Source organism: Photinus pyralis, unplaced genomic scaffold (assembly GCF_008802855.1).
Source record: "Photinus pyralis isolate 1611_PpyrPB1 unplaced genomic scaffold, Ppyr1.3 Ppyr1.4_LG2, whole genome shotgun sequence".
NCBI classification, from domain to species: Eukaryota; Metazoa; Arthropoda; class Insecta; order Coleoptera; family Lampyridae; genus Photinus; species Photinus pyralis.
The window spans coordinates 24,897,972-24,920,729 of NW_022170403.1; the positions used below are offsets into that span (position 1 = coordinate 24,897,972).

A 22,758-nucleotide genomic window follows, 5' to 3' on the forward strand; every position below is an offset into this window, starting at 1 on the left:
TTACCCATTTGGGTATTTTAAATTTTAATTAGCGGAGACGTTTCATTAAACGATAATGGGGTCGGCCGTCCGTAATTAACTTTGAAATCTAATATCTGAGAATTAAAAACGTGCCAAATTAAATTTTGATATTTCTTTAAAATTCTCTCGCCTGCCAAAAAACATTGCAGGTGTATCTCAAGGTTCAAGATTGGGCCCAGTACTATTCTGCGTATGCGTTGACGCCTTGACACGAATGAAACGGAATCATTCTGCCTTCAGACTACTCTGAACGGACGTACACTAGGTATAGACAAAATTTTCGACACTATTTTCGAATTTCATTTCAAAAGTAATTTGATGATTTTTAGAGGGTGCTGGGGGGTTTAAATATGATCTTGCAGGACTATTAGAGATAAAGAACCCTTCCATTTTAATAATAGTTTAGATGGATGCGTTTTTTTTTCCTGAGGGTGAGTAATCGAGCAATTCTCCAAGCGAAGCAGATTTGCTTGTTTACCAAGAGAATAAACATGGCTTTGTTTGTTCGCTGCCTTATTGGCCGCATTAAATATTCATGGCGTCTTGATAGTTGTTAGTGCACGCGTCAAAGTTTTCATCGTACTCGCCTCGCAGATTCTTCATTCATTGTTGGTCTCGAATTTTGACGCATTTGTCTAATTAACGTAAGTTTACACTCATCGATTTTCATCCCGACGAAGTCGAGTGTAATAAAAAAATCTGCGCCGCATTTACTTTTTATTTCGGTCCCTCCCCATTTTGAATTAATTTACGTTCAACTTTGTATTCAAATTTTTTGGCCACGGAGCGTCGCTGTTTTTTAGGAAATTGTTTTCGAAGCAAGGACGAACGAGCATTGTCAACGGTTATTTTTATTGTCGGCTTAGTTAGAATGGTAAACATTTTATGAAAGGGAAGCGAGGGAAAAAATCTGCCGTAAAACAATTTTTAGATGCCATTTTATTTTGATACGGTCGTTTTTTATACGGCGAACGAGTAAACTTTTTTCTGTTCGGAAGGAAAGAGTTGCCATTATGAGTTTATGCGTTCGTCCCGTGAGTTACTTTAATCGGGCAACTTCCACGTGCCGGTTTTTCATTTGAATAACCCCCGCTGTGGGTAAATCTCGACGATCGTATAGGATTAGTAAAATATGAAAATCGCAACTTTTTCTAACTTTTGGATCCACTACAACTTCGCTTAAAAGGGAACTTTTCATTGTATTAGTAGTACACAATTTTTAAGAAAAAGGTCAAGTGTTCTGGCCTTCATTTAGTGCTAGGCTTTTCATTTTCCTGGCAATCCTGTAAATTTATGTGGAATCTGAAGCGCTTATATCCTCACTTTCCGTCTGTCGTTTCGCGATATACCTCACAGTTCCTAGACTTCGGGATTTCGCTATATGAAAGATTATGGGTCCAGATGTGTAACTATCAAAAATTAACTTTGGCATCCATCACGTTGTTGCCCTTTTATGCACCAATTTTGTTGGAAAAAGACTAAAACAAGATACGATGAATCGCATACGATTTTCAGTATAGGGAAATTTTTTATCACTCTCGTATTCTGAAACCAGACTTTTGATCCGGCTCATATTTAATAGCACTGATCCTTGAACTCGTAGAAATCGATTGGCGAAGGTTTGACATCACTGTCTCTTTTCGTTTTCCTAGTTAGACGAGGAATAGACGGACAAAACCATCACACATAAGGAGAGTTCTTTTCTATCGAAAAATTCCCCTAAAATGGATTCTTCTTGGGCAGTATGGTAGAGTTTATTTTTTTTCCAACAAAATTGATGCATAAATAACGATTTTGACCGATTCAGGACAACAACGTGATGGATGCCAAAATATGCATTTTTTGTAACCAAAATATTTGTATATATATAAAATGTCAATATCGTTATTTATACAATAATTTTGTTGAAAAACATCAGACTCGATTGCTCGATGCCTAAGAAGTGCCCATGTGTATTTTTGGTGACTAAGATCTCGTACCGACTTCGGGTTTTCGTTGTATGAAAGCTTACGAGTTTCAGATTGCAACTATTAAAAATGAACTGGCATCCATCACGTTGTTGCCCTGAATCGGTCAAAATCGTTATTTATGCACCAATTTTATTGGAAAAATACTAAAAGACGGATCCTTCTTGGGCATCATGCAATAGAGTTTAGTCGTTAGATGGTCAAATCCGAGGTCAAATTGTTATTTATACATCAATTTTGTGGGGAAAAAAATTAAATTCGATTGCTTGATACCCAAGAAGTGATTCATGGGTATTTTTGGTGACAAATTTTTGGCCAAAAAAATGCCAAAATCATTATTTATGTAGGTACCGATGTTCGTGGGAAAAAGACTCTGAGAATGTAGCATCTGGGGTCTGGGGGTTTGGAATGCCCCCCAACAATTATCATAAAAATCGCAAACTAACGGCTAGTTCAGATTTTTTAATATTAGAGGCACTAGTGGTGTATATCATAGTTTGCAGCCTCGAAAGACCTGTGCTAACTTTGCAGCACTCGAAAAACCAGGAAATTTTCACACTTCTTTTGCTTTTTTCAATATAAGTCATATACTAAGTATGCGTCTTATTAAAAAGTGCGTTAAAGAAACTAAAATTGCTACAATTTGAGACCAGAACCAGATCTGTAGGTTCAATACTCACAGAGATACGTCCCTCCAACATTGCCAATTTTTTTTAAAAATGTGAAATAGTGAAATAGTGATTTTACGGGAAATTAGCTTTAATTTAAGCACACAATAACGTCTAGGTATAGGCAATATATAGTTTACTCACAAATGTAAAAACCCAAACACTGGGAAAACCTCGGGGAAAACTGAATTTTCCCCACATTTGCTCTGCTTAGTTCTCACAGTGATTTAAGGGTAGTTTGAAACGAAAAACCATTTAAACTATTAATATTGTATTTATATCGGTATTTATTAAAAAAATTATTTACGTTATTATTGATATACAGGGTGGTGACTGGTGACTTGTGTAACGCATCATAGGGATTTCAATGTAAAATTCATAACATGCAATTATTGGTTCCCCAGGGGGGGGGGTCCTCAATAAGTATAGAGGTTCTGGATCCAATGCGAACGGTTTGATAGACACTATTTTTGAACTTTTCTTCCGGAAACGCCGCGAAAACCATGTTTTAAAATTTATTCGACTCGCCCGTCACACGTTTCGTATCTCGCCTCTGAGGAAAACTGCAGCCAAATAAAATGGAATAAAGTAACTTTTAGTATACCTACACTTGATGGAATGGTTTGAATTTCTCTGAATTTTCCGGATTTTTTTCAGGTGTCTAATTTTTATTCACTTTTGGAGACTTTTGCAAAACAATTGTAGTTTTTTGCTTGCTCCCATGCTGAGATTTCAAAGCTTCAGACGAACGGTGTTCATGGAGATATTATCTGTATATTTTCCATGAAAAATTTACTTAGTTATGTTAGGTCTACTTAATATTCCGTAAGTACTATTGAACTTGAAGCATTCGGTGTGCACCAAAATTAAGAAAATTTTAAGATAATTCTGAAATTGAAAATTCAGAAAAATTTACAAATAACGAAAGGTCCACAACTAACGACAATTTAGAAACATTGAGTAATTCAGAAAATGCACAGGATCTCACACTGATTGGAATTATTACCTTTACTTTTAGTGCTGGAAATGACGGCATCTCAGCGTTTAAAAAACGCAATGTTTCTTGTTAATTCCAATCACAACCAAAAGTTCTTACAATTTTAAATAGGTTTTAACATGTGTACTCTCAAAATTCAAAAATAATTTTGGAAAATTCGAATTTTCAACCGAGATTCTATGGGTTTAAATAGTTTTTTGAAATCTTTTTCAGTTGTTAAAACTTCTCGTTTAAGAAAATGATTATTTCTCTACCCAAATGGCAAGTTAGCTTTTCGGCAGCAAAGACCGTGGTCTTAATGATTTCATTTGTTCTTGTGAAATTTTTGTCTGTGTGCCCCACAACAGATTTTGTGAAAAAATTCAAGAGAAAGACAAAATGAATAAAGAATTGAAAAAAAATGAATAAACATAAATTAAATTAAATATGATGCAAGAGGAATCAAGACCTTAGAGAAAAATGTATAAAAGAATCACGAATATTTGTTTATTGTTTTCTTAAGCGATCGATTCCGGGATTTTTTATGATTACCCATCATCAGGCTATGCTAAAAATTACATGCTAATGATTTTTTAGCATAGCCTGATGATGGGTATATAATAAAAAAAAAACTCTAAATCGATCGCTTAAGAAAACAATAAAAAATATTTGTGGTTCTTTTATACATTCTTTAGTCATAAAGCAGAACCAGAAAATGGAGATCTTCTTAGAAAATTTCATTTTCCCTTTGTAGATATCTTCCTCCAACATTTTCGAGATATTCACAACATCGACAGTAAATGTGTCTCGTCTAGACGATTTTTTTCACCCATTGACTTATGAATATCTTTAACTTTACCGTTTTATTGGAAACTATCTGTCCTTTTTCAGAAAATAGTTGACATTGTGTGGAGAAAAGAACAAAATTTATAAACGAAAAGAGTAATTCTTCCTTCATTTTTTTCAAATTGAAATTTTTTGACACTTTTGTAGAATAATTCGTAATTTTCTCTTTGTCTGTGGTGAAAGTAACAAATTTGTTAGAAAGAGGCCCCATTGGAGGTAAAAGCGTAGAAAGACGAAAAAAGAAAATAAGCACATACTTTCAAAAGGGGGGACCATGGGATCTTCTTTTTGTGACGAATATTTCATGTTTCCCATAATCGTGGTTCGTTCGATAGTCTTGTAAAATTTTCATGTGAGTGCTAAGTCCGAGAGGGAAATTGGTACAATAAAACTACTTTTTAACAAAGAATACCTAAAAATACTTTATTTCCCGAAAAAAATACCACAAAATGCCCATAAATTAAATTAAATACCTAAAGAATACCCATAAACCCCTAAAAAATACCTAATACCAATTTTTACATTAATTGATAGATCCAAGCAATTGATAAATAAGACGCTGCCCGATAGTTCAAAATTAGGGGGTTCTATTCAGAATTCTGAAGTTGACGGTGTCATCCTAAAGGTTACCACCCAATAGCCACCTTAGAATTGCACAATCTTTGTATAAAACTTTTCTCCAAAAAAATAATTCCATCAAGTTATTAAATCGTTTCAAGATAAATGCATCACCTGGTATGTTCTACAGTGTGTTTGAGATAAATACCCCCCAATAAACTTGAACTATTCTAAGGATATTTTGTCCTTCGATGATTTTTGATAGAGCGCTTTTATTTGATTTGAGAAATCGGATAATTGCTAAGTGTAACGCAATCAGAAACGATCCTGGTGTTTTTGAAAGAGTTCGTGAGTCGATGAGGAGAAGATTGGATTCTGGCATCCGAGCGGGGGGTAGTCATTTTGAACAGTTCATGTAGATTAAAAAACATTACATGTAATTTTTTTTGGTAATAAATTGTTATTGTCGAAATTCTTTTTCGCGCCCTATCAAAAATCATCGAAGGACAATATATCCTTAGAATAGTCCAAGGAATAGCCCCTTAACTTTATTTTTGCCGCATGTTTAATAAACACCCTGTATACATGATCGTGGTGCTAAGTTAGATAGTCTTTTCTCTAACATTTTCATGCGAGTGCTAACGCTAAATATTTTTTGGGTATGACTCTAATAATGTAGAGCTGGGGATTGCCCCCATTAAAACGAAAATTAGTACAATCATCATTATATTTAATAGCAATTGCAATATTGAATATTGGGGGGAATCCAATCACCCCTAATTTGGATTTGTTCGTTCCCGGTACGTTCACTTAGAAAAACTGACCAAGTTTGAAAATTATTTCTATATAAATAAAACTATCCGCGTTAATTTTGTTCAGGGACACATCCTCTATGACAGTTGACAAAATTCTGGGAGAGTTATTTAAGGGATGATATGTCCAGATTTAATATCAATAGCAACATTTGATATAACTAAATATTCCTAAATAGGATTCCTCCATTCATATGCATATTTTTGCGTATTTATTGCTGCATCGATATACAAGAATTATGCAAAATCTATTGTTTGGTGGTTGCTTATTGCTAACTTCACGCGGGTACTGGAAAGGCTCTACAAGTCCTTTGGATGTTTTCCAGAGCATTCGAACGGTTTTCTAGGGTGTTCTGTGCCCTGTTCGAGTTTCTTGGGCTTTATTTAAGCTCTAATTCCATTGTAGATCGAATCTTGTGGTGAAAAGGCCAAACAATAATTTGCTCTTTCGGATTTTAACTTTAGTTGAAAGGTTTTATAAAATTTTCAAGGACTGGTTGCTTTCTATAACTTTGAGGGGCTTCTCAGGACACCATATCTTTGAAAATGATCTGAAAACCGCTGAAGTGGCAGTTTCTTAATATTTAAATAAATGTTTTTCTTCTTCTTTACATCCACTAGGCACGGATAAGTTAATATTAAGGGCGATTAAGCACCAATATTTCTGACGGACAAATTGACTGCAAGGCCATTGAGATGGAACGAAACTCGAATAGTGGCGTCGTCCTCAGAAACCCAATTTTACATTTCGAACATTTTGGAATCTTCTGTACTTGAGAGTACTTAAAGAAATTCGAAGTTTTGGTAGTACATTCCTGGTAACACTACCGTTTTTTCTTTAATTGACAGTAGGCATAAGTGATTTCAAAAACCACGAAAAAACCTTGGACCAAATTTGCTCACGTTGAACATTTTCAAGTATTTTGTTTATCGACTGTTGGCGCCACGGGCCTACCCACTTTTTCTGGCACTAAATTAATGGACGTGATTCAGATTGCGTAGGAAGAGCTCCAGTTGACTAAACTTTTGCAGTTTTAAATGGCCGTAATTAATAACAGGTAGGTGTCGCCTAATAAATTATTAATGAGCGCAATGGAAAAGACCTATGTATGAGATAAAATGTCAGGTGTGTCATAAGTTCGTGACTTTGGAGTGATTTATCCACGAGCTCGCGCGCGCTCGTAAACTCGTATCATTAAATTAAAGCTGGTGTGTTGTTTATGTTATGATCTAGCAACAGTAACAATATAATCCTAGGACAGTTACACATTTCATAACGTGAGGTCATGAGGCGGATGTAGTTACAAGGTCCCATTTTGCGTCACCCCCTTCGTGTTTTGGACGGATGAACGAGGACATTAGATGTCGCCTAAAAACTGCACAAAATTGTCCTCATCAATCTTTCACTTCCATTAGCGTGATGTCCGCGTTCTATTTCTCAAATATAATAGCGAAGACGCTCTGGGCGCAATAACAAAGGATTTATTAAATAATTAAGGTAATTGACGAACCGAATTAGTGAACGGACACAGTAAATAAACTCCATAAATTACCAGAATAAAGAAAAATCCCATACGCGGCCTGCGGTGGTGGCTCGTTGTATATTTTGAGAGCGCGTGGGGGAGCAAACAAAAAATGGATAAGTTTTAATTTTTACTGCGGCTCGTAAACTGAAATTTCTTCCCATTTCTTTTGTGCGCTCGCAGCTAAATTTCCTTTCAAATTGGTTTACGTCGCGCGCTAAGTACGGCTTTCATTTTTATGATGAAAATTTATGAAATATTCCGGAGTAATAACTTCCAGAGTTCAAGTTCAATAATCCATAACTGTATGGGAAACGCTTCCTTTATTTTCATTCTTTTCTCGTCGTGTGATGATTTTGATGCTGTATACAGGTCACATTTTCTCATCTCGAAGATTGCAAGAAGGCGGTGTAAAATGAATTTGAAAAACCACGAAACGCCCTGGAAATCGTTTAAAAATTGTGCAAGGCGCTATGGATCATTTAGAACCTTCTGGGCCCTTCCCAGTGCCAGGAGAGCCCAGGACGTTCTATTAAAAAAAACTGGATTTGGAAGCTCTCCAAATACTCTGGAAAACGTTTAGAAACTTTTGAAACTAACATTTCTTGGCCTTCCAAAATTTAAGAGATTCCATTTGTTCAAAACATATCCAACGATCTAGAATGCATTTTCACTATAGAATTTTGGTGTACACTTCTAACATTTTATAGAATTTCTTTAAGATTCTTATAATTTTTTTAGAATTTCAGAGTACACAAAATTTGAAGTGGTCTACCCCCCCGGCGTAGACCCCTTCCGACGAAGATGAAATATTTCTTCGAGCCCTTAACAACCGCCAAATGAATCGATTTAGTTAGCAACATTTAAATGTGAAGTGAGTATGCAAAGCTGGGAAGGATATTGGAAGAAACATTTGGATATTAACAATACACAAAAAGCAATTACAATTCCACCTGCTTTTTACTCGATTTTTGATATGGGTAGAGGTGAATGCTGTGTCTCAAAATCGGTTGGCATATTTATGGCTGAAATTCATTTTGACCATTCAGTCTTGTTTATATTTAACGTGCGAGGACGTTCAAGCTGCTCCCGGCCGCTATTATAATTTCGCCCTCGGGGCCGCAATAATAATCGAGCTTCCGTTCAAATTTTAAGTATCCCGAGGCGCAACACCTGCATCTTAAATGCGCGAGTAAATCAAAATTCTGAAGAAACTCATAGTAATTTTGTAATTTAATAACTGAGAAAATTATAGGGCACACGCGATCCTTTTGTGCGAGGGGGGCCTTCGACGTGCACATTCTTTTTTTTGCCTTTTGCTTCAATTCCGTCGTAAACGAGCGTTTAAATTAAACAGTACCGAGGTTTCAATTTATGTTACGTTCGGGTGCTTAATTGCTTTTTAATGGAAACCGTTACGATGCAAAACGCGCTTGAAAGAAAAATATCGAAAAGGGGGGAAAAACCGCCGGCATGTTTTTCTCGTAATTCTCATCGTTTCGTGGTCGGGGTTATTAGCTCTCTTGATAGTCACCGATCGATCACACTAATTGTGAATATTTATATTTTACCCACTGCGCCATAATTACATAATTCATTAACGAAAACAACCAGGTAGTTAGCTGAATTTGTTTTTAACACAAGTACCTTGCGGTTTATTGTACATTGTTCAAGGTGGTATTAGAAAATTTTCCAATGCGTAGGAGGACATTATTACATAACTGTACTTATTTTTAGTTCTTGGCAAAGTCTGTTTTTCCCATTATTTTCGTCGGTGAACAATGGGTTTACTTTAGGGCGTACACGACATTTGGGTCATACTTGTTGACATCATTTCGTTTACTTAACACGTGAATTATGCCACGTTGTGTTTCCGTCTACAGTATAACCCCAACTTAAATCTTTAATTAATTTCAGTTTACACATTTTGTGTGCGGAGTTTGATCTCAAGCCTAAGTTTTATTATTAACAATCTTCTGTATTTGGGCAGATTAACCTTAAACACATGCCCTTCCTTTTTATTAGACGAAATTCAAACTTTTATCGAATTCTCGAAGTTCATATTTAGCACTCCCATAAGACCTCAAAAGTTTGAAAGTTGAATCTGATGTCGTTAATTGAGCACCAGAAGTTTGAAGCCTCCGCTCTGAATCTTGAAAATTGAAGCGCTAAGAGTTGCAACTTGGACGAAAAGCGAGTTTAAAAAGGGAAGGAACTTGAACTTTATATGGTCCAAAATTGAATGCTTGTAATTTGAAACCTTGGACTTCTTTTTGGGCTTTAGAGTAAGTAAAAAATGTTGTATGACCTACAGTATAAGAATTCTAGTCTCACAAAATTTTTAGGGTTGCTACGAATTCACTTGATTAAATTCCCGTTTTTTAGGGGAATTGCAAATTTATTTGTAAAAGTGTAGCTTTTAATCGCACTTTGGCCGGCCGGCTGGCTGGCTGGCAGTAAATGCGACCCATGGAAGAACACTTGTAGAAAGACGGGGACATATACCTACCGGGGACATGTAATTAACAACTTTAGGGGCTACAACATGTGGGGTCGGCGACATCACGCCATCTCCAAGCGTGTTATATTAACGTTGTGATTTTTCCTATCTTCTTTTTCTACAGTATTGATCCGATTGTTTTCAAATTGGTGTCGTCAGAAAGAAGAGATTGAGGAAGAGATATTAAAAGCCGCCGCTATTTCTTTTAAGTTTCTTATGGGATCCTCTTCCACTAAAATTAAAATGTTCAGTTTCATCTTCTCCGTTAAAACTGGGGGTTGTTTGCGGTGTCCTATGTACGTCGCATTTAAACAACCACTAATTTTAAAATGATTAACACAAAAAACGGTCCTCAAACTATTACCGGTACTATGCCAATTGACAATATCAACTTTTTCTTCAGTTGAATACATCGCAAACGAACGAAAATAAAAATCCAGAAGCCAAAGCAATAATATTCAAATTAATTAATATGACAACCAGATCTTCATCGTTTTAAATAGTTATTTTGGTTGCATAAAATTAGGCGCCCTTCAGAAGAGATTTTGTCATTTAAAAGTAGACAGGGAAAAACAATACACGCAAATCCCTATGTCTACTTCTAGATGAATATCACTGTATATTTTTTTTATTGTAACAACGAAGTTGCGATAACGCTTTATATGCTCAATTTTCCGTCGTCTGTCTGTCCGTTTCTACGAGATCTCGGCCCCTGGACCACCTAGATACTTCGGGTTTTTCATAATTAATAGCTGCTATGGTCTATATTTGCCCCTTACTGACATTTACCCCACGAGTGGGTTTTGAAACATTTTTAATTCTTTTTCAGTTCGAACGTTACGTTGATTAGAAGTCCGTAAATATATCGGGAACCAATCCCAACAACTAACTCTTCTTTTAAAGTCGTCTTATACTTAAAATGTGGTTTTAATACAATGAAAAGTTACTCATTTAAATGTAGTTGCAGAGTTTAATTTGAACAGCTTAAACATAGGTAGGTACAGAACAAAAAAAAATTATAACCCCCTCTGTAGGCCATGCAGACTCGAATTTCAAACAAATCACGTGGTCTACCACGAAAATTACAACCCTAACACTAAATAAAGGTCAAGACAATTAATTTTTTTTTCTTAAAAATGGTGAGCCAATGAGGATCCTGTTACCTTTCTATCAACGTAATCTGCTGATGCTTGGGCGTAATCAATCGTTTTAAATAAATCTACAAGTATTTATTTCGGGTGGAATATAATGGTAATGAATCACTATTTTGCATAGTTCTACGTTTTCGCAAAGATCGCCGTTTTTTGTTAGGGTGGATGTATGGTTGAACAAGTGTAGTGTGTGATTGGTCGGCGGTAAACGTCATTTGCCACCGTGGATGTAGAGGGGCGAGTTTCAACAATTTTTTACATAAAAATGTACCCACATCAAATTTAAAGAAAGTTAATTTCTCTTCAAAATGGTATTGGGCCAAGAAAATTCTTGATGAGTAGTCTGCGCAATATCCTTCCTTATTTATTTATATATCGATATCTTTTGAAATTTTAACCATAGATGCTTCTAGTACAGAAAAACATATCACATACAGGGTGTCAATTTTAAAACTTTCAGTCGGCCATATTTTCCAAACTAACGAATATATTGAAAATGTCGCAAAACCGTTTCGGGGGTGTCGAGGGGAACCAGAATGATGTTATGAGTGAGAACCCCCCACCCCTATCTCCCTTACCCTCCCCAGTCCCCCGTCTTGAAAAATCGTAAATGGCAATCCCATACTTTGAGACATCGTTGGAAAGCTACTGAAAAATGCTTTCCAGTGGTACCAATGACGTCAAGACAATTTCACACAAAATTAACAATTAACAAAAAGTTGACATTGACGGATTTATGGCAAATTGGCCAAGAACTTTCACCTTAGCCGCTTCATTAAGCAATCTTGGTTGCTTTCTTTTTTTATTGACTTACAGTAGGTACAGCTGGAACGTGTGGAAATAATATTCATTTATTACCCAAAATCGTCCTGAAACCTTCATTTTCATGCCTAATTTCTGTCAGGAAATTTGAGTTTCCGTGACAGAGGCAGAGCAGACTACGTTTCCTGCGGCTTGTCACTTTACTAGTCGCACTTGTCACTTTATCGGCCTCAGATTTGACAATTATTGCTAAATGACTCCTGTCATCACTGACATTAATCAAAAATTCTATATAAAAATTGAAATTTTATATTAAAATACGATTCCGGGTAAAATTTAATACAAAACTCGTTAGTAAAATGACATTACCTGACTCGGAAATTAATCAAAAGTTATAGACCAGAAAGCAATTTAAAAAAAAATTCAAAGGGCTGTAACTTGAACTAGTAGCCCAATCTTGAAATTATGGAATCTACAGGCCACATTCTATAAGAAAATTTTTTTCCGGGTCGATCTGAGACAATTTTTTTTCGTGGCTCAAAAAAAGGCAGTGTATAACCTTCCTTTTTTACCAAAAATCGACTACACCAAAATTTCTAGGGAAAACACTTTTTCGTATTAATTTGGGTGCGTAGAATCCAAATCAATTCGTACTTTTTCGATCAGACTTCTCAACCAAAGTTATAGACTAGAAACCAATTTCGAAAAAAAATTCAAAGGGCTGTAACTTTTGAACTAGTAGCCCAATCTTGGAACTGTTTGAAATTATGGATTCTACAGGCCACATTCTATTAGAAAATTTTTTTCCCGGGTCGATCTGAGACAATTTTTTTTTCGGGGCTCAAAAAAAGGCAGGTTATAACCTTCCTTTTTTTACCAAAAATCGACTACACCAAAATTTCTCGGGAAAACACTTTTTCTTATTAATTTGGGTTCGTAGAATCCAAAACAATTCGTACTTTTTCGATCAGACTTCCTAAAGTACTCCGCCCCAAAGGGGCCTCGCACTTCAATATTCCCTCGCCGTATCATTTGCCATAAATCCCTCAATGTCAACATTTAGTTTTTTTGTTAATTATTAAATTTTTGTTAATTTGTCTTAATGAATATTGACTTTATTGGTACCACTGGAAAGCAGTAGCTTTCCAACGATGTGTCACAAGAATGGGGTTGCCATTTAGGATTTTTGAAGAGAGGGGTTGGGGGTTAAGGGAGGGGGGTTGTCACTTATAACGTTATTTTGGTTCCCCCTCGATACCCGCCGAAACAGTTTTGCGCCATTTTCCATATCTTCTTTAATTTGGAAAATATGGCCGACTGCAAGTTTTAAAATTGACACCCCGTATAGTAAAAATCGGATGTGCCATATGCGCATTGTCAACTTTCTTACTTTTTTTTTTCATCCATAGAAATTTTTTGAATATTTCTATGGGGAAACGGGATAGATCGACTGGACTAAGGGTCACGCCGCTTTTTTAGATCCTCTTTACACGCTGTTTATTTTCAAACTTGGTCGTTTTTTCACGTGGACGTAGTGGCAACGAATAAATATAAATTAGGGGTTCTGGGCAACCCCTGTATTAAATATTGCAATCATCCCTTAAATGACGCCAATAAAATCCACATACGCTTAATGTTTTTTGAAATACACACTCCGTTTCAATCATATTTATGAGGGAATTCAATAAAACAAATCAATATTTTTTATTTTGGAGTCTTTTCAGAACGTTGTAAGTCGTTTTTAGTTGTACTCCCCTATCTCTGGGAAGGACCGAAAACGCTCTGGAAATGGCGAGAAGGAGATGCAGAGTACACCATTGAGTGACACAAACTTCTTAAAATTTTGAATACTTACCATAAAAAGCTTCTTTAAAAAAAAACGTTGTTTTGAAGATATATATATTCATGTGTTCCAGACGAAATTTTCACCCTGCATATTTATTACCTATAAGACAATAAATTTTTTCTGTCGCTTCTGAATTTTTGAAGTTGGGTTTAGGTTTTACTTTTTTTTGGGGAAAAAAATAAACTCATATTACACTTACATTAAGGTTGAATTTGCACGAAAAATGGAAGCCGAAATGTTATCAGACTGAAATACGAGGCATAATTTTTAACTTCAAGGGTCACTTTTAAGAGAAAATCATTGATGCTGAAGAGCGTCAAATGGAAACTAGTTCGCCATGTATACGATTTGATCAAATTTATGCAAATATGTCAACATTTCCTGTGCGCAACCTACGATTTTGTGCATAAATTAAAACTTGCACCACCACGCCTGCTTTACTTTTGTGCGTATTCCAAGAGAGCTTTTCTTCTCGCAGCGAACTTGATTGAATCCTTCAGTTTTATCTTAATTTAGATTGTGGATCGCCTTGTGCATCTTTCGTTAATTTATAGTTGTGTTTTCCTCCTTTTTTTTGTTTAAATCTGTCTGTCTTTGTCGCATTTTTTCTAACATGCGAATGAGCGCATCTGCCCGCGATGTGTTTTATTTCCTGTTACACGTGACAACGTAGCATATGCTCGTCTGGTTTCACCTGGTACATGGGGTTACGACAGAACAAAGAAGTATTAAACTGTAAAGGCAATTGTTTCGAATTGTACGCGGGGTCCCCCCCTCTTTGTTCGGGTCCGTTTTCGATTAATTAACCAGCATCTAGATCTGTTCGCGCGTTTATTTGAGTAACAGTTTTTCGCGATTATTATTTAAATATGCTAATTTTTAGCCGGGAGGCTGAGCTCTAACGGTAACTTTATGATAGTGTCCCATCATTATTTGCCGTGAATTGTTGCGAAATTAGAAAAATGGCCCCCGAGCTTATGCATACAATACTGTTTATAACAACGTACTGTAAATAACGACAAAAAATAGCGTAGGTACGCCGTACATTGTCTTTCGTTGGAGATGTTAATACATGCCGCGCATATCATTAGATTTCTCCTGATCACCAACGTGTAATGAAACCAGAAAGATTTGCGAAAAATGCGCCGTTTTTCAGTTCGACTTAGAAAGCGACCATCTGTTTGTGCCGTTAGTGCTCCTTATTATTTTATTTAAAAAATAAATTGAAAACACGTATATATTTTCAATTAGGTATATGCGAAAGTTTCTGTACGAACTGTGGCCAACGGTCTGCTTAAAAACAATGGTATAATTCGGTTCCTCTTCATTAAGATCACGAATTCTTTGGGGCACTCGTTTGAGCCATTCCCAAAGTCCATGATCAATCTTTAAAAATGCGACCATACTAAAAAGCGAGTCCGTTTTGTGGAGGAGTCACTGACGCCTGAATTTGGGATCCTCTCTATTAAGATCATGGGCCCAAAAGGGATCCTTGAGGCACTCCTCCCCGAAAACAAAGCTAATATTGAAATGTTATTTGCGGTTATTTGTGTAAGTCCATCTCAGTTGAAATTGTGGTATTTTTACATCTGAAATTGCGAATCGGTACTCTTAACACTAGTCCTGTATTTATTTTCATTTCCTCACCAGATGCGCCGCGAAAAAATTTAATTAACGAGACGTTTAATGAAAACTCGCTCGAAACGAAATTTATTATGTTTTTCCAAGACTACGTAATGCGTTAACAAAATTAATTAAATCGTCTACTTGCACCTCGGGTTTTTCTTATTGGTAAAACTTTAATTAGAATGAAGATTGTGCGGTAATTGCGCGATACAAGTGCCATATTTTTATGCCGGCGTCGGACTTTGAGTCTATTTAAAAATAGAATTGAAACAACACCATTTGCACGAGTGGAAGTTAAACGGGCTTAGCGTATCTAATCTAAATAAAGAAGCGCTTCCTCAATTTACCTCAAAACTTCGATGGACGAGGTAGTTGCATGCGGAAAAGGTCATTTGGTTTGACGAGTAGTCAGTATGGTCAGTGAGTAGTTTTTCTACTGATCCAATGTTATCCAAGACTCCAAAATCTCGATTTTATTTCCTCACTTTTTTTTTACTCAAACCTTATCAGTTCATTCAACGGATACTATCAGTTTGCGCATACAAACATCATTGACAGATAATTTTGTCAAGTAAATTGATCAAGTTGAATAATGTTAAAAACCAAAAGAGACTGGATGCTGACCTAGCGTAGTAAGCAGGACCAAAAGGACGCCTGCTCTTCCATTAATGATGGCATTCCCTAATCATTGTCCCCTTCTTCGACCAAGTCCTTCACTCCAGCTTTTAGATGTGTTATCCCCAATAGGTAGAGGACCTGAAACCGATCCTTGCGGTATTCCATCCACGCTTATTGTGCTAACGGTCTGATAGACACCATTTTTGAACTTTCTTCCGGGAAACGTGAAAACCATGGTTTAAAATTTATGCAACTCGCCCGTCACACGTTTCGTATCTCGCCTCTGAGGAAAACAGCAGCCAAATACAATGGAAACAAGTTGTAAATCAGCATATGCATGATTAAAGCGCATTTTTGGTAATGCAGGTCAGTATTTTATTAGCGAAGTTTAAAATTATCGATCTCACGAGTAATTATGGCTGCGTTAAATAATCAATTTTATTTAATTTCAATTGAGGGTACGTCTTCATTTTGTAAAACAACTCACAAAGTAAATAATAAGTTTTTATACTGGTAGCGCTATCTAACGATAAAATTATAGCACCTCCGAAATCCATATCGAAATTATTTTCTTCAATTATCGATCTCACAAGTAATCTAACTCAAAATAGACTAGTGCCTGCACATCTACACTATAGCAGAAAGCTTTTAGTGAAAATTTGAAGTCTCTAGCTATTGTAGTTGTGGAGATCTAACGCGGACAGCCGGCCTGCCAGCCATAACGAATATAATAGCGTATTTTTTTCAAAAATGCGCTAAAAAGAGACTTTTAGTAGTAAGTAACTTGATGGGAATGGTTTGAATTTTTCGGATTTTTTTCCAGGTGTCTCTTTTGGAGACTTTTGCAAAACAATGCTTTTCGTTTACGGGAGCCTTAGAAAATGTAGTTTTTTGCTTGCTGAGATCAGAAAGCTTCAGACGAACGGTGTTCATGAAGGTATTGGTTGTATATTTTTCATGAAAAATTTGCTTAGTTATTGTAACGTGATTTATAATTTCGGGTTCGATTTATATCAATATTTATTAAACAAAACTAAAACACTATAAAATCCGTACAATTTATATCGATTATTTATATCACACACTGCGAAATTTATATCAGCTTTTCGCGCTCTATGTTTCGTCCGTACTCGATCTCGTTCGATAGTAGACTGCCGCGATGTTCGGTCCGCAACCATTTATACACGCAAGCAATGTAAGTCCCGAACATTCTCGAATACGCGTAGAAAATTCCAGAGCGCCAAAGGCGACGTCATGTCTGGAGCATTTCCGTTACATTATGTTCGGTCTACTTAATATTCCGTAAGTACTGTTGAACTTGAAGCATTTCGGTGTGCACCAAAGTTAAGAAAAATTTAAGATAATTCTGAAATGGAAAATTCAGAAAAATTTTAAAAAACGAAAGGTCCACAACTAACGACAATTTAGAAAAATTGAATAACTCGGAAAATGCAGAGGATCTCCGACTTGTGAGTGGAATTATTACCTTTACTTTTAGTGCTAGAAATATCGGCATCTGAGCGTTTAAAAAAACGCAATGTTCCTTGTTAATTCCAATCACAACCAGTGGCGGATTTAAACTTTTTGCGCCCCTAGACACACCGAAAGATATGCGCCCCAAAATAATCTTTATAAATTGCAATGAATTTTAAAATAAAAATCAAATTATAACATGAAATTTTTAAAAGTAATAAGTATGAAAAGAACTATCTACCAATTCCAATAATTTTAATTAAACATTTTTGTCATTTATAATTTGTTAGGGGACTTATTTTAAAACTTAAAATGTTACCTAAAATAAGTATAGTGCAAAAAATGCCGCCCCCTAAAGCTGCCGCCCCTAGGCACGTGCCTAGTGCGCCTATATGTAAATCCGCCCCTGATCACAACCAAAAGTTCTTACAATTTTAAATGGGTTTTAACAAGTGTACTCTCAAAATTCAAAAATAATTTTGAAAAATTCGAATTTTCAACCGAGATTCTATGGGTTTAAATAGTTTTTTGAATTATTTTTCAGTAGTTAAACTTTCTTTACCCAAATGTCAAGTTAGCTTTTCGGCAGCAAAGGCCATGGTCTTAATGATTTCATTTGTTCTTGTGTAATAGGATTTTTTCATTCTCATTTTATTAGAAGTTCTCTGTTAATAAGTTCAAAGTTATGATTTTATAAGCGAGTATTTTTTCCAATTTTTCTATCAGCTTTTCAAACAAATTTTGCTTCTTCAATTTTATAAATACCTTTATTTTTGTCTGTGCGGGGCACAACAGATTTTGTGAAAAAATTCAAGGGAAAGACATTTGATCAAAAATAAACAAACAATTAACGAAAAAAACGATTAAAAATTAATTACAATTTAAAATAAATTAAATTAAATATGGTGCGCAAAGAATCAAGACCTTAGAGAAATTGTCCGAAATATTTCATTTTCCCTTTGTAGATACCTTCCTCCAACATTTTCGAGATATTCACAACATCGTCAGTAAATGTGTCTCGTCTAGACGATTTTTTCGCCCATTGACTTGTGAATATCTTTAACTTTACCATTTTATTGGAAACTATCTGTCCTTTTTCAGAAAATTAATTGACCTCGTAATTGATATTGTGTGGAGAAAAGAAAAAAATTATAAACGATTCCTTCATTTTTTCAAATTGAAAGAAATTCTTTAACCCTTTTGGAGAAGAATTCGTAATTCTCAGCTTTTCTCTTTGACTGTGGTGGAAATAACAATTTTTTTAGAAACGTAAAAGCTCGCGTAAAAGCGTAGACCTCAGAGGAGACCTTTTTGAGGCAAGACGACTAAAAAAAAATAAGTACATACTTTCAAAAGAGGGACAAGAGCGCAAAAGCAAACATGTTTTGCAGGGGGAACACATAATGACGAGAAGAAATTACTTTTTATTAGAGAAGACTCTTGAAGAACCTCTTTGGCACCCATTAAATACCCAAGAATACCCATAAACCCCCAAAAAATACCTAATACCTATTTTTACATTAGTTGATAGATACAAGCAATTGATAAATAAGACGCTGCCCGATAGTAAAATTTCCCGCCTTTTTTATTTTCGAGTTCAAAATTAGGGGGGTCCATTCAGAATTCTGAAGTTGACGGTGTCATCCTCAGGGTTACCACTCATTAGCCACCTTAGAATTGCAGAACCTTTGTATGATGATCCCATCGTCTCAAGATAAATGAATCACCTGGTATGTTCTACAGTGTGTTTGACATAATAAAGTCGCCTCAATATCTCTTTTATTTAGGGAGATTCGAAAAAATGGTTAAATATAATTTTGCATGCGACATCACGATCTACCCCATGGCATATTGAAATTTCCAGTTAATCGATGTAACTTTTGTTTATTTTTTGGCCCTCTTTTCTTCTGGGCCCTCAACAGGCTTGCGCTCAATTAGTGTGACCCGCATAATGTAATGGTACATATAGGATTCTCGTGGTACCATCGCATCTTCTTCTATACTCCTGGCGAATAATTTCATGCTCCACAAAATGGTGGTTCGTTCGATAGTCTTTTCTTTTCTGTAAAATTTGCATGTGGGCGGTAACGCTACATATTTTTGGGTGACAATGTAGTATCGGGGAAATACCCCCCCCAGTAAATGAGAATTAGTGTCCTTTTTCTATAATCGGCACTATCACCATGAAATGATTTGTATACGAATTAAAACCTCGTATGCTGGGGGGTATGGAATACCCCTCAGACCCCCCAGTGTTATGTTTTCACTTAAAACACTAAGCCCCGGGAAGGATTCTGATGATATGTAGTAATTTACAGGAAAAATGAAAGAGACTTAACTCGAGGCTTAAATCTGAATTGGGATCCATCTTGTAAGCTCAAAATGGGGTTTCAAACTTCTTCCAAATGTGATAAATATACCTTCCCCATAAAATTTATTGTTGTAGAAAATAGTAAATGCGACTAGTTTCGCTAATAAGGGAGAATTTAAGTTTGTAATTTTATTAAAATTAACGCCTGAAGATGCATTATTGGCGAAACTAGTCGCATTTACTATTTTCTACAACAATAAATGGGGAAGGTATGTTTATCAAATTTGGATCTCGAGGCTTAAACTAAACCGAGAACTAAACTTACCATTTTAGTGGAATTGTTTTTCGTTTTTCCGGAAGAAATCATACAAAAAGGTTCGAAATTCAGAAAAGAATTCCGAATTTCCAATAGGAAAATCGAGAGTAAAATGTACTTAACTGTAAGCCACATAATTTTTTCAATTCTGAATTCTTCGCAGCATAAATAGGATTTCATTTTGGGAATTCTGTTGAAACCAAAGTAGAAGCTTATCCGCAATTATTTTTATGTATTGAAATTATTTGGGATTCTTTCAATAGAATTCCCAATTTCAGTAAGTGAGCTGAATTTGCAAGTGACTATTTTTTCAATTTTGAATCCTTGGTCTACTGCAACTTTTTTTGAAAGTTAAGTGTGATTTTTGCCATTATTTGAAAAGATTACTAGCGTTTGCTCTAAATTCCGTCTCTATTCTAAAAATATTTACTACTATTTGGGTCTGTGGGCAAAATAAAGTCGGTGCCTTTTAAACGGAGGCAAAATTCGAAAGAAAAGCGAAAAGTTTCGAGGAAAAATTAATAAAAAACGAGTAACTTCAAATAACTACTAGTGTACGGAAAATAATCTTTTGGATATCTTCAAATTTGTGATTTTATTGGAAATCTGTTGTTGTTTTTTTAAAATAATTGAAATTGTGTTTCAATTCTAAATTCTTAGCCTACTGCTACTTTTTTTTCGAAGTTATGATTTTTGGCATTTTTTGAAAAGTCCCCCAAATTCCGTTTCTATTCAATAAATATTTACTATTGTTTGGATCCGTATCCAGAATAAAGTTTTTTAAAAGGAGGCAAAATTCGAAAGAAATGCGTAGACCAGAAAAAATGAACAATAAAAAGCGAATAAGTGCAAATAGTTCCCAAAACGGAATTTCAAGAAAATTATAAACAAAAAGGACGAAATCTCTAATTCGCTCTTCCCAGAGTAAATATTGAATGTTAGGATTATTCGTAGTTAGCCTAATGTTTCCAGGGATGTTTTTTCCTTAGTTTTAGTTTCCGTAATTTTATTTTATTCTTCCAAATCGAAATTCGGCAATTATTTGAAAATTACGTTCAAATGTAAGTAGCACATTTTTTATTCGTGTTCCAAAAAATAATTTCCATTGCAATAAAAAATCATAGCACACTACGATTCATTACCGCCACTTCCTTCGTCCGGGTTTCCCCCAAAAAAACTTGTTAAAAAATGAAGAGGAAGTAAATATAGCATCATAACAATTGCAGAATTTGTTTTGTTTGATAAACAAATGGTGGAAATTATTCGTTTTTCGATTGTCTGAGCGTGTCCGGCGATTTCGTTGCCAGATCTGCTGCTCGCCAACTATTTTCTATAAATATCCCATAATTTCGTGTTTTTTCCCTTCTGTTTGTAATTGCAGTCTCTCGCACGGAATTACATGTGAACGCTCTCGCCTCCTCCTACCTCCCCCCGCGCATTATTCTAACTAGAATAGCATTTTTACTACCTTATGCAAACGTTTTTAATAACGCTAGTAGATGGATAGATTTAGTAGTGTGTCATGAAAACAGGTGCTACACGTCCATTCACCTAGAGCCTTGAAAAAACTGCTTCTTCAATCATAATCGTATGGGTTTTCGGTGTGGCCGATGTCCTTGTCGCGGTGATTATATGGGAGAAGGGTTAGGGAAAACATGCACGTGCTGAAAGGTCACCCATTGAAATGAAAAGCGCAATTTCGTAATTTAGCCTGGGTCTCGTTTTTATCTCGGTTAGGGCGAGCTTAATTTTCCTTTTCATTAAAGAAAAAACGGGGTGTGGATCGGGTTGAGGGTGACTTTAGTTCGAGGAGATCGTGAACAAAATTGTATTTAAAACCGTACCCGCCTCGAGCTACAAGCAGGTTCCTTGTTTCTCATTATAAATCAACATGAGTGCTGTGACGTCACGTTACTTCAGGCAACGCCGCATAGTCGCCCAGCTACGTACTCGCGCCCGTAACTTCGATTCTTCACATGCCCAGTCTAAGTGGAATACCCAGTTATAAACTAACGAGTTTTGGAAGACAGTTTTGATGCTCGACCGAGAATTAGTATCGGTAACGGTTTACGGCGTTGCCACATCTCGGTCTAATTAGCGAGAAACTGCACTGCGGGATCGCGAATTTTCTTTAATTTCGCCGTAGGAAAAAAAACCGACGATTTATTTGGACAACTGGATGAAATAATTGTATTTGAAAGCTGGCCGAGTCATGCGGCAACGTGGTGGGGAGAGGGGAGGCGGAGCACTTGGGGGGAACTGGGGCTCTGGGAGCTCATTTATCTTACTACGCAGTTGGCTCTAAGAAAATCGATCTGACGCATTGCGTTGTTGTGGTAGTATTAAATACGCCGCTTTTAAAGGTGTCGATTTCGTTAGTAAAGCTTACTTACGCAGTATTTCGTCCAAAAAATCCACTCAGTGGCTGATCTGATCAATTTTTTTTTAATCAGCGCACTATCGAAACACGCACTGCCAACGTATCGATTTTGTATTATCCCCTAGCTATCGGTACCTTTCATCTTAATTACAAAAGTTCATACAAAAACACCAATTGTGTACGGGGTGGCCACACCCTTAGCGTGTAGAACTCAAAAAACGCATACTCAGTCTTTATTAAAACAAAAGAATAATCATAGACATCCTCAGAACACAAACGGTACACTTTTTTTTTGCACTTTCTGGAAGGAAATCATCAGCAAGGCGTAATAATCCATCGACATTTGCCGTTGAAATGGGAACGTCGTTACAGGAAATTGGGTTTTATACTTGCTCGTAACACAT

At 35.9% G+C, this 22,758-nt stretch overlaps 1 protein-coding gene across 4 annotated transcripts in view; it reads left to right on the top strand.

Moving 5' to 3' along the window:
* LOC116164771 (protein split ends) overlaps nucleotides 1-22,758 on the top strand; it is a 114,993-nt gene that overhangs the window by 62,280 nt on the left and 29,955 nt on the right. The gene's annotated exons all lie outside the window — the stretch shown is intronic.